The sequence below is a fragment of the Phocoena sinus genome, chromosome 11 (assembly GCF_008692025.1).
Source record: "Phocoena sinus isolate mPhoSin1 chromosome 11, mPhoSin1.pri, whole genome shotgun sequence".
Taxonomy (NCBI): Eukaryota; Metazoa; Chordata; class Mammalia; order Artiodactyla; family Phocoenidae; genus Phocoena; species Phocoena sinus.
This window is the reverse complement of record NC_045773.1, coordinates 39,845,459-39,856,046: the sequence shown is the minus strand read 5'-3', so window position 1 is coordinate 39,856,046 and position 10,588 is coordinate 39,845,459. Positions and strand designations below refer to the sequence as shown.

Genomic DNA, 10,588 nt, shown 5'->3' with positions numbered 1-10,588 from the left:
CCAAGGGGGAAAGCGGCGGGAGAGGGTTGTGGTCGTGGTGGTAGGATGAACTGGGAGATTGGGATTGACATATATACACTAATATGTATAAAATAGATAACTAATAAGAACCTGCTGTATAAAAAAATAAATAAAATTAAATTAAAAAAAAAGAAGGATCCTGTTCATCAGGGTGAAGAGCTCTGCATGAATGTGAAAGACATACAGAGTGACACATGGGTCACATCTCTGTGTGCCTGGGTGTTTCAGACACTATGCACATCCTGCCCCCTCCCCATTCTCTAGCTGACCTTTGCTCTGGGGCAGACTGGAAACACTGGGGATTCTGAACGCAGGGAGCAGCCTCAACCAACCATTGGGGGGACTCAGTGGAAAAATACCTCCTCTTCCTCACTCCTTGGGGGGTCCACTCCCAGACATGTCACACCTCCCCCTGAGGTCCCCAGCTGGCTTGAGCCCCTGTCACCCACTTCTGTGACCTGTTCATTGACACGTCCTCTTCTGACTCAGGTCCTGCCCTGTCTCCCTTCTCTACACTCGTGCTGGTGCTTTCTGGAATCACCTCCCAAACAAACTACTTCCACTAAATGCTTGTCTTAGGTCTGCTTGTGGGCCAACCTGTACCAAGACACAGATTCCCCGCTCTGAGAGGGACAGAGGACAGGATCTCACAGAGCACTTACTTTGCTACCTGTCAGGCTTGTCTCCTCTTGGTGAGCAGGTGGGGCTGATCTCAGGCAGGTTAGAGGAACCTCATGCTTCTCACTCTACATCAACCCAAGCTGAGGAAGGAATCCCTGCAGAGGACACCCAGGGGGCTGTGTTGTGTCTGTGCCAGAGGCTACAGGCTTGCCATTGCCAATTGTTAAGTGGTCAGGATTTTTCTGAGCTGGTTGTTAAACTCTTGGTAGCTTGAAATTGGCCTTGGTGGAAGTATTTCCACCATGGAAATCAGCAAATGTTACCCATCAGTTTTGTCATAGCTGGTACATCACTGGCCAACCTGAGAGAGGGATCACTCATCAGGATGATATGGGCCTGTGTTGATCACATCTGTTTCCAATTTCCTCCCGTGACTGCCCATCCTGCTTCCATGGCAACCCACCTATAGCCTCAGCCCTGTCTTGCCCTTTCACATTTTACATCGAGTTGGCCATATGTCCCTTGCCTGGGACCAGGCCCTCAACATGCATACGTGACCACTGATAGCAGAAAGGAGATGACACAAACGTTTTTTCCATTGCAACCTTTGAGAAGGAGATAAAACAGGCAGGGAGGCATAGAGGCCTTGTCAGTGCCTTCTACAGTGATTGACTGGTGAGTCTGCCGTTTGACCATTAGACCTCTTACCCCTGAGAAAACAGGTAACAGACTTTCATGAATGGCATAGAGCATTGTCAGTCCTCCCTGAGAGTAAAACTCTGGATGGTGAGTTCTATATGCATATGATGGCTACAGTGTGATGGGTGTGTAATGGAGGGTACCTGAGCCCAGCAAGGGAGAAAGAGGGTGCTCTGGGGAGAAAACTGCTTAGGACAAGCAGAGGGACTGGCATGGTAGAGTGAGAAGTGACAGTTCAGTGCTCAAGGGAGGCATGCAAGGGGGTGGGTCAGGGTGGGACTGGAGAGATGGACAGACCCAGGTCTGGAAAAGCAATAACGAGCCAGATGATTTTAGACGGGAGAGCAGATCCTTGTCCACGTTAGCCAACACCCTGGCTTCAGTGTGTGTGTGTGTGTGTGCGTGCGTGCGTGCGTGTGTGTGTGTGTGTGTGTGTGTGTGTGTGTGTATGTGTATTCACGAGGGGTGAATCATCAGGGAGCCGAGCAAGGGCGTGTCGCCCCAGGGCAATGGCCAAGGGGAGAGGAAGAAAGGGAGAATAGAAGGAGGGTTGTCGCAGAAGCTGAGAGAGTGTGGGGCTGACTGGGATGGAGTCACTGCAGAGGGGATGAGGCAGGTTTACTCCCTGACAGGTTGAACAATGAGAGGGGTGGGTTCTGAGAATGTGATCATGGGCTGGTCAGAGTCCTGGTGTAGATATGAGATGAGTGTGGGGGGAGGTGACTGTTCAGTTTTGACCACATTGGTTCTGAAATGCCAGGGGCATGAAATGCCAGTTTCCCTGGGTGGGGCACTGGGCAGCAGGTGCTGTGAGCGCCCTGCCCAGATCCCCCTCACTGGGCGGCTGCCCCCCAGCCCCGTCCCCCATCTGTTTGAAATGTGCAATACGGATGCTAATGGCTCACAGGTGCCCCCTTCACAGCTGCCTTCACAGCCTCCCAGGAGATGCCTGGGGGGTTGTGTCCCCTCTGCCCTCAGCCTGTGGATGGGGACTGACTATGAGGGGACATCAAAGCCCAGCCCCCGCCTCAGTCAGTCCTAAAGCAGGGGTTCCAGGCTTTTGTGCGTGAGGCTGAAGCTCATCTCAGGGTAGAGCACGTCCCTGCTCAGCTCCTTCCTCTGCCCTATCCTGCTCCCCTCCACCTCCCTCCTCCTGACAACACTCCTCAATAAATCAGATGCCTCTCACTTCCCAGCTGAGGCCCTGCTTCTAGGGGACGTGGCCTGTGATGGTGGTGGAGCTGTGCAGAGTTCACCCACTCGTCCCAGGTGGGTCAGGCGCGGGGCCTGATGTGGAGAGAAGAGAGAAGAGCCCGAGGCGTCCAGGGTGGTGGTGCCGGAGGGGAGTGGGGTGGGCGTGGTGCTGTAAGCCAAGGGGCATTGAGGATTTTACAAAGTGGCCAGAGTAGGACAGGAGCCCACGAGGCCCAGGGAGATGACTCCTAATATTTTCCTATTGTTTGTGCAGATGTGAAGGCCACTAACTTCAGTGGGGGGCAGCACAGAAGCCAAACACAGCGAGTGGAAGAGAGCAAGAGGTAAGGAAGAGGGAGGGAATGAGTGAGGACAAGGAGGGGCTTCTCCATCCCCCAGACCCCTGCTGTGCCAAGGAGGGAATCTGGGCTGTAATCAGGCAAGGTCCTTGTGGACCCTGCCCTTGAGCCCCACCAGTGAGGTCTCAGGAGTTAGTCTGGGGGCTCCCGAGACGGGACAGGGGACTCCAGGTCAGCCTCAGTGGGGCAGAGGGAGAGAATTCTGAGGGATCTAGATGTCTGAAAGGAATTGCTCTCCTGCCCGTGTGGCCCTGAGCAGGAGAATTGATCTTTCTGGGCCTCTGTCTCTCTATCTGTAATTGGGAACAACATTATCTCCTTTAAGGGGCTGGTCTGTCATTTAGGTAGAGAAGGAAGTTCAAGGACCTCATAGGGGCCAAATGTGAATCTCAGAGGGTGAGAGAGTCAAGGAGACAATAGTTAGAGTGTGTTAGTCTCAGGGCACAGTGCCGGCTCGTCTGTCAGTGCAGGGACCCAGAGAGACACTTGGAATCCCCATCAGAGCAGGAGGAGATGAATTAAATGCAGCCCATGCACACACACAGTGGACTTCCCTGAGGGCACCGAACTGGCCCTTCTGCACTAGCCTTTTCCCGTGTGGCCATTAGAAGGTAGCAGCTGGCACAGTAGGGCGGGGTACCCTCCAGACTGCCTGTGCTCTGACTCAGCAATGCCCCTGCCAGTCAGAGCCCAAAAGTCTCGTCCCACAGCCCCCATGGTCTCTCTAGCCTCAGCCCGAGGATGAGGGCTGCCCTGGTCCCTGGGGTCCTACTTGCAGCCCCCTGTTCTCCTGTGTGTCACTCTGCCTCTGTGTCACCTCAGCCAGAGCAGGACAGGAAGCTGGCAGGGGAGACAGAGGGCTACATTGTCACTTTCATGGGCCCTAGGCACTTTCACCTTTGTGGACCCATTCATCCACAGAAAAGTATTAAAAATTACATTTTGTAAGTGCATTCATGTAAAGATGGATATAATCAAGGCTGCATTATATATATATTTTTTTCGTGAATATTCGTACATAAAATGGGTACTTTAATATATTCTTTGAGGAAATGAAAAACATTTGTTAGCTAATGAAAGCTTCAAAAAGAGTTGGTAGAATATTTGAAAAGACTATAAAAACTACTGTTTCACAAAAAACTCAAGCAGTTTTAATCATGTAAAATAAAATACAATAAAAAACATATCGGGGGATTATATTCAGACACAAGCAACAGGAAACACCCACAGCCATCTTGACAGAAGGAGATGCTTATTGTCACATGGAAACAATGGATCACCAATGCCACTGAACAGTGCAGCAGAGAAACTCCCATGTCATTCTTATTAGCGGCACCATTGTGAATGTCGTGGTGAGTCAGGAACACATACTTACTAGTATTATTAACAACATAAAGTGTTTCCTACACATATTAGACACTAGATATAATCCAGAGAGGAGTGGAATCAGAGAATATTTCCAACCATAAAATACTGAAATAACTTTCAAAGTGGACACAAGAGGCCTTACAGAAAAAATTCAAACTCTGATGGATATTTGATGTGTAAGCTGTGAAGATATCAGGGGAGACTACATGTCTATAAAAATGGAAATCTAACATTTGTTGGTGGTGTTGAGGACACTCTTGACTACAAGGACACAGAATCTGGAAAATAAGCTGGGAGATGGTGTCCTTGAAGCTCCTACGTATCTGCCTCTCTCCCAGTGTGCAGGCTCCATGATCTGAAGAATGTCTTCTCTGCATCTGCTTTAAAATCACACACACAGGTGAGTTGTTGGTGAATGCTAACATGGAACCACAGAGGGGATAGATTCTGGAAAGTCTAGGTCCTAATATGACTCACAGGCAAGATATCTCCAACTCCAGATTTTTTGTATTATCACAAGTCTCACAGTCTATTCAACAAATACCAGTCAGAAGGAAACACAAAAAACAAATAGGAAAAATCATAATTTACATAACAGTATACTCTTTGACATCCTAGTCATACATGAAATTTATTCCAAGTGTTTAATAGAATGGAAAATGGGAAAAGGTTCCTATATGCACCACCACCAAAGAGGATCTTTCTCAGTAAAAAGGGTACAATATATACAATAGATTATATATCCAGGAACTGCCACACAAAACTACTAGGAAAATCCCAACAAATACCAAACTGCCATTTTTCAATGGCCCATTAACAGAGAATTAATAGAACATTAAAAAAATTTAAGCCTCACTGCATACTAGAAATACACTTAAATTCATCCATGGATCCAACAGGCTTCAAAAGTAAATAGAACAAAACTATCTAATTAAAGGAAAAATCACTACCTTTAAACGTTATGTACTATTGTTGAAAGACAATTTACAGAATTAATTCACATTAATATTAATTTGTGAAATTAGTAGAAATCCACCATTGAAGGATACCCTTGAAGAAATATCCTGAGTAAACACAGCATATTTATAAACTTTTTTTTTTTGTTTTTGGTTGCATTGTGTCTTCGCTGCTGTGCACGGGCTTTCTCTATTTGCCACGAGCCGGGGCTACTTTTCGTGCGGTGCATGGGCTTCTCATTTTGGCAGTTTCCCTTGTTGCGGTGCACGGGCTGTAGGCACATGATCTTCAGTAGTTGTGGCACACAGGCTCAGTAGTTGTGGCTCGTGGGCTCTAGAACGCAGGCTCAGTAGTTATGGCGCACAGGCTTAGTTGCTGTGAGGCATGTGGGATCTTCTAGGACCAGGGCTCGAACCTGTGTACCCTGTAGTATTGGCAGGCAGATTCTTAACCACTGCACCACCACGAAGTCCTATAAACTTTTTTTTTTTTTTTTTTTTTTTTTTTTTTTTTCCGGTACGCGGGCCTCTCGCTGTTGTGGTCTCTCCCGTTGCGGAGCACAGGCTCCGGACGCGCAGGCTCAGCAGCCATGGCTCACGGGCCCAGCCGCTCCGCAGCATGTGGGATCTTCCCGGACCGGGGCACGAACCCGTGTCCCCTGCATCGGCAGGCGGACTCTCAACCACTGTGCCACCAGGGAAGCCCCTATAAACTTTTAAAACAACTCTTTCTGGACTTCACTGTCAGTCCAGTGGTTAAGACTCCATGCTTCCACTGCACGGGACACGGGTTTGATCCCTAGTTGGGGAACTAAGATCCCCTGCATACTGTGCAGCCCGGCAAAAAAATAATAATAAATAAAAGTAAGAACAACTCTTTTGGGCTTCCCTGGTGGTGCAGTGGTTGAGAGTCCGCCTGCTGATGCAGGGGACACGGGTTCGTGCCCCAGTCTGGGAAGATCCCACATGCTGTGGAGCGTCTAGGCCAGTAAGCCATGGCCACTGAGCCGGTGCGTCCGGAGCCTGTGCTCCGCAATGGGAGAAGCTACAACAGTGAGATGCCTGCGTACTGCAAAAAACCCAAAAAAACAAAAAAACAACTCTTTCATATTGAAGGTTTTCTGGAACATTAGACATAGATTACTTTCCATCAAGTTATCTCATGTTACTTACATTTATCTTCTCCATGGGAGCTTTTACATATTAATGATATTGGCCAATTGAAGTGTTTCCCAGGCTGTTCACAAACAACGTTTTATCTAGTAAATCCTTTTATGGTTTCATAAACTACTAAGATCAGAAAAGCCATTCCCACATTCGTCACATTTTATATGATTTCTGTCCAGTGTATAGTCTCAGGTCTTTGAAGGACTGAGAGACAAATGAAGGATTTCCCACATTCCTGTCATTGATAGGGTTTCTGTCCATTGTGAATTCTTTCATGCGCTTGAACATATGTGGAAGTGAAGGTTTTCCCTTCATTTTTACATTCATAGGGTTTTTCTTAAGTATGGGTCCTTTGATGTATTTTCAAAACCACTGGATACCTATAACTTTTACCACATTGTTCACATTGATATTGTTTCTCTCCAGTGTGAATCCTTTCATGTATTTTAAGAGAACTGGGATTAATGAATACCCTCTCACATTCTTTATATTTATAAGGTCCATCTCCAGTGTGTGTTATCATGTGTTTCTGAAGGGTTATTTTCCATGTGAAGGCTTTCCCACATTCCTTACATTCAGTTTTTCTCGTGTGGATTCTTTCGTGACTTTGAAGAAACCCGGCAGTATTCAATACTTTAGAACATGTTTTATGCTCATATGGTGTCTCTTTGGTGTGATGTCTTTTGTGTAGCTGTAAGAAACTGAAATGATTGAAGGCTTTACCACACTGCTTACATTCACAGAGTTTCTCTCCTCTGTGAATTCTTTCATGTATTTGAATAGTTTCAGGACTTTTAAAGGCTTTTCCACATTGTTTACATTGATAGGGTTTCTCTCCATTGTGACTGTTTTCATGCATTTGAAGACAACTGGGATAAATGAATGCTTTCTCACATTTCTGACATTTATAAGGTAAATCTCCAGTGTGTGTTACCATGTGTTTTCGAAAAGTTGTTTCCCACTTACATTCATAGGGTTTCTCCCCTGTGTGAGTTCTTTTGTGTAGTTGGAAGGATTTTTGATATTGAAAGACTTTTCCACATTGTTCACATTCATAGGGTTTCTCCCCAGTGTGACTTCTTTCATGTGTTCTAAGAGAACTAGGAGAAATGAATGCTTTCCCACATTCTTTACATTTATATACCTTCTTACAGTACTTTTGATACTCTCTTGGTTTGTCTTCAATGTGACATTTCATGTGTCTATTAAAGGATGAATGATGCATGAAGACTTTTGCAGATGCACTGCATTCCCATGGTTTTAAACCAGGAGTTTTCTTCTTCAGATTGAGAGTTGGAATAAGAGTGAAGTTTTCTCCACAGGAACTACTGTCTTTACTTTCAGAGAGTCTCTCTACCATAGGACTTCTTAATTTTCTCCCCTGGTTTTTGTACTGATCTTCAATATCATGATCTTCCTGTTTTCTTTCTACTGAGACCAGGTTCCGGAAGTTTTCCCGCATCACATCTCTGTAGAGTTTCCTCTGTGAGGAATCCAGTAAAACCCACTCCTCCAGGGTGAAGTTCACAGCCACATCCTCAAAGGCCAATGAGTCCATTTTGAGGTTTCCTGGGTCTGTCTGAGTCCCTCCTAACAACTCCAAGGACCAGTGCAGAACACAGAGCAACAGAAGGTACATGAGAGTTAATGGGCCAGTGAACCGGACAAGACATGCGACCTCCTGCGCTCTGTATTATATATTCATTATATATTCGTTCTTCTCATTGTAAAAAAAAATTATTTAAAAATATTTTGTGGGCCCCAAAAGTATCATGGTCTCTAGGCAGTGTGCCTACTGTGCCTAATGGATAAGTCAGTCCTGGGGAAGTGGTTTTCCTGGTATCAGGGCAGCCACCCTGGCAGGGAAATAAATGCTGCTTCTGTCTGGGGACAGTGGGCACTTGCTGGAGCTGCTCTGAGACCACCCCCGCTGGCCATCTGTGGGTATTGCAGATTAAGTGGGAGGCCTCATGTGACTGAAGGCAGTGCCTGGGGATTTCTCTGCCCTGGTGTCTTGTCAGGCAGAGGTCTAGGAGCTGGGGTTCCCCTGGGGTACCTCCTGTTTCGACTGGATTTCATCTCTGTTGAGTGAGATTTTGTTAAGACTAAAATCACACCTCTCCAGAACACTGGCGCCATAAATTTTTGTCAGTAAAACTGAGAACTAGCTATTACATAGAATTGTTTTGTGCTAGGACAAAGGAATTGTCCTAGCTGAGAACTAGCTTTTACATAGAATTGTTTTGTGTTAGACAAGGAAATGGAGACACAGAGAAGTTATTTAAAGCTGAGGTGATAGAGCTGGCTGTTTACCCTTAAATAACTCCATTTGTATTTCTTGAGACTAAGGGTAGCCTCCTATATAACTACAGAGCAGTTATCAACTATGTACATTTACATGGATACAACATTTTTTCCTATATGCTGGCCCAGTTCCATTGTGTCAGTTGATAAAATAATGTGCTTTAGTTTACAGCATTTTGTCACCTCCGGTATAGGATTCAGCCTAGGGTCAGGTGTATCAGGAATTTGTGACTTTCTATTAACCTCCTTTAATCTGGAACATTTCCACAGCTTTCTGAATTTTTTTTTTCTAAAAAAGTTTGTGTGTGTGTTTGTGTGGAAAGAGGTTGTTAGTTGTTAAGGTGTCAAGGTGTGTGTCATGTGTGAGGTGTTGTGAAGTGTATTTGTGAGGGTGTTGGTGTGGGCACAGGTGTGTTTGCTTGTGTATGTGTAATATATATGGTATGTGTGGGGTGTTTGTGGCTATGTATTTGAGTGTAATTTTTGTGATGTGAGGTTGTATAGGAGAAGTGTGGGTGTGAGTTTGTGGGGGTGTGTGTAGGTGTCCGGGTGTCTGAAATGTGTTCAGGGGATGTGTCTGGGTGTGTGTGGGTATGTGTGAAGTTTATGAGGGTGGACTGAGTTTGCATGTGTGTGGATGTGTGTGTAAGAGGAGTGTATAAAGTGTGTGTGTGTGTATATATGGCTGTGCAGGGGTGTTGTGAGTGTGGGTGTACAGGCTTATATGTGATTGTAGGGGTGTATGTGTCAGCGTGGTTCTATGGGCATTTGTGGCAGTGTGTTTGTGTGTAATTTATGTAAATGAAAATTTTATGTATTCACTTTAATCTCCAAAAGTTATATTTATACTCATTAAAATATACTTTAAGCAGCATAAACAGAAATAGTGTTTTATTGACTCATTATTCCCAAGGGAAGGGGGCAGCTATGGGGGAAGAATTTGATTGAAGAGTAGAAGCAAGTTACAAATAGAATATAATGCTTATCCTATTACTCAATGTTGTATCTTTTTTTTTTGGCTGCACCAAGCGGCTTGCTGGATCTTAGTTCCCAGAAAGGGATCTAACCCATGCCCCCTGCAGTGGAAACGTGGAGTCCTAACCACTGGACCGCTAGAGAATTCCCTCAATGTTGTGTCTTTAAAATTAAAAAAGACATTTTATTTGGCAATAATTTCGAACTTATGGAAAATATCAAAAATAGTACTTAAAACTTTCATATTCTCTATTCCCAGGGTCACCTACATTTTGCCTAAATTGTTTGTTTCTCTCTTTCTCTTTCCCTCCTTCTCTCTTCCTCCCTCTCTGTCTCTGTCTCTCTCAGTGGTTTCTATGACCCCAGGGTTTGGGTTTCATTCAGCGGTGGTCAGATCACCAGATCGGGAGCCCATCGCCAGTGCAGAGCGAGTTTGTTGCTCACAGTTCCCGGGGGTGGGGGGGAGGAGTGGGTCGTGCTGGCCCATAGGAGAGGACAGTGACAAGCAGAGAGCCAGGGCGGGGCACTGCGGAGAAGCCCGTGTGATGTTCTCCAGGGAAGGAATGGACGAGGCTTGAGGGTGAGGCTGACCAGGTTTAGGATGGTCTAGCTTGAGTAATTTCAGTGAGCTGGGGCTGGGGTGTAGGGGCTGCCCAAGTTGTTGATGCCTGACCCTGGGGCTATTAGGACAGGGGGTTAGAGTCTCAGCAGCAGAGAGGGTGGGGTGGGGTGCTGGTCAGTTTGCATGTGAAAAGCAAGCTGAGGGAGAGAGTCTGCTGTCTCTAGGCATCTGCTAACCCTGGGAGGGGATGTGAAAACATCAGAAACAGAAAGTAGAAAACCTGGTTAACACAGGGCCACTTACATAATGTAATCACTGACACATCTGGATTATAACCTCATATCTCAAAGCTCTTTTATACA

General features: G+C 45.9%; 1 protein-coding gene across 1 annotated transcript in view; it reads left to right on the top strand.

Moving 5' to 3' along the window:
- CAMP (cathelicidin antimicrobial peptide) overlaps positions 1-10,588 on the top strand; it is a 45,251-nt gene that overhangs the window by 18,301 nt on the left and 16,362 nt on the right. Inside the window, exon 2 of the mRNA XM_032649205.1 lies at positions 2,810-2,879. The gene's annotated coding sequence lies outside the window, so the exon portion shown is untranslated. The remainder of the gene's footprint in view (positions 1-2,809; positions 2,880-10,588) is intronic.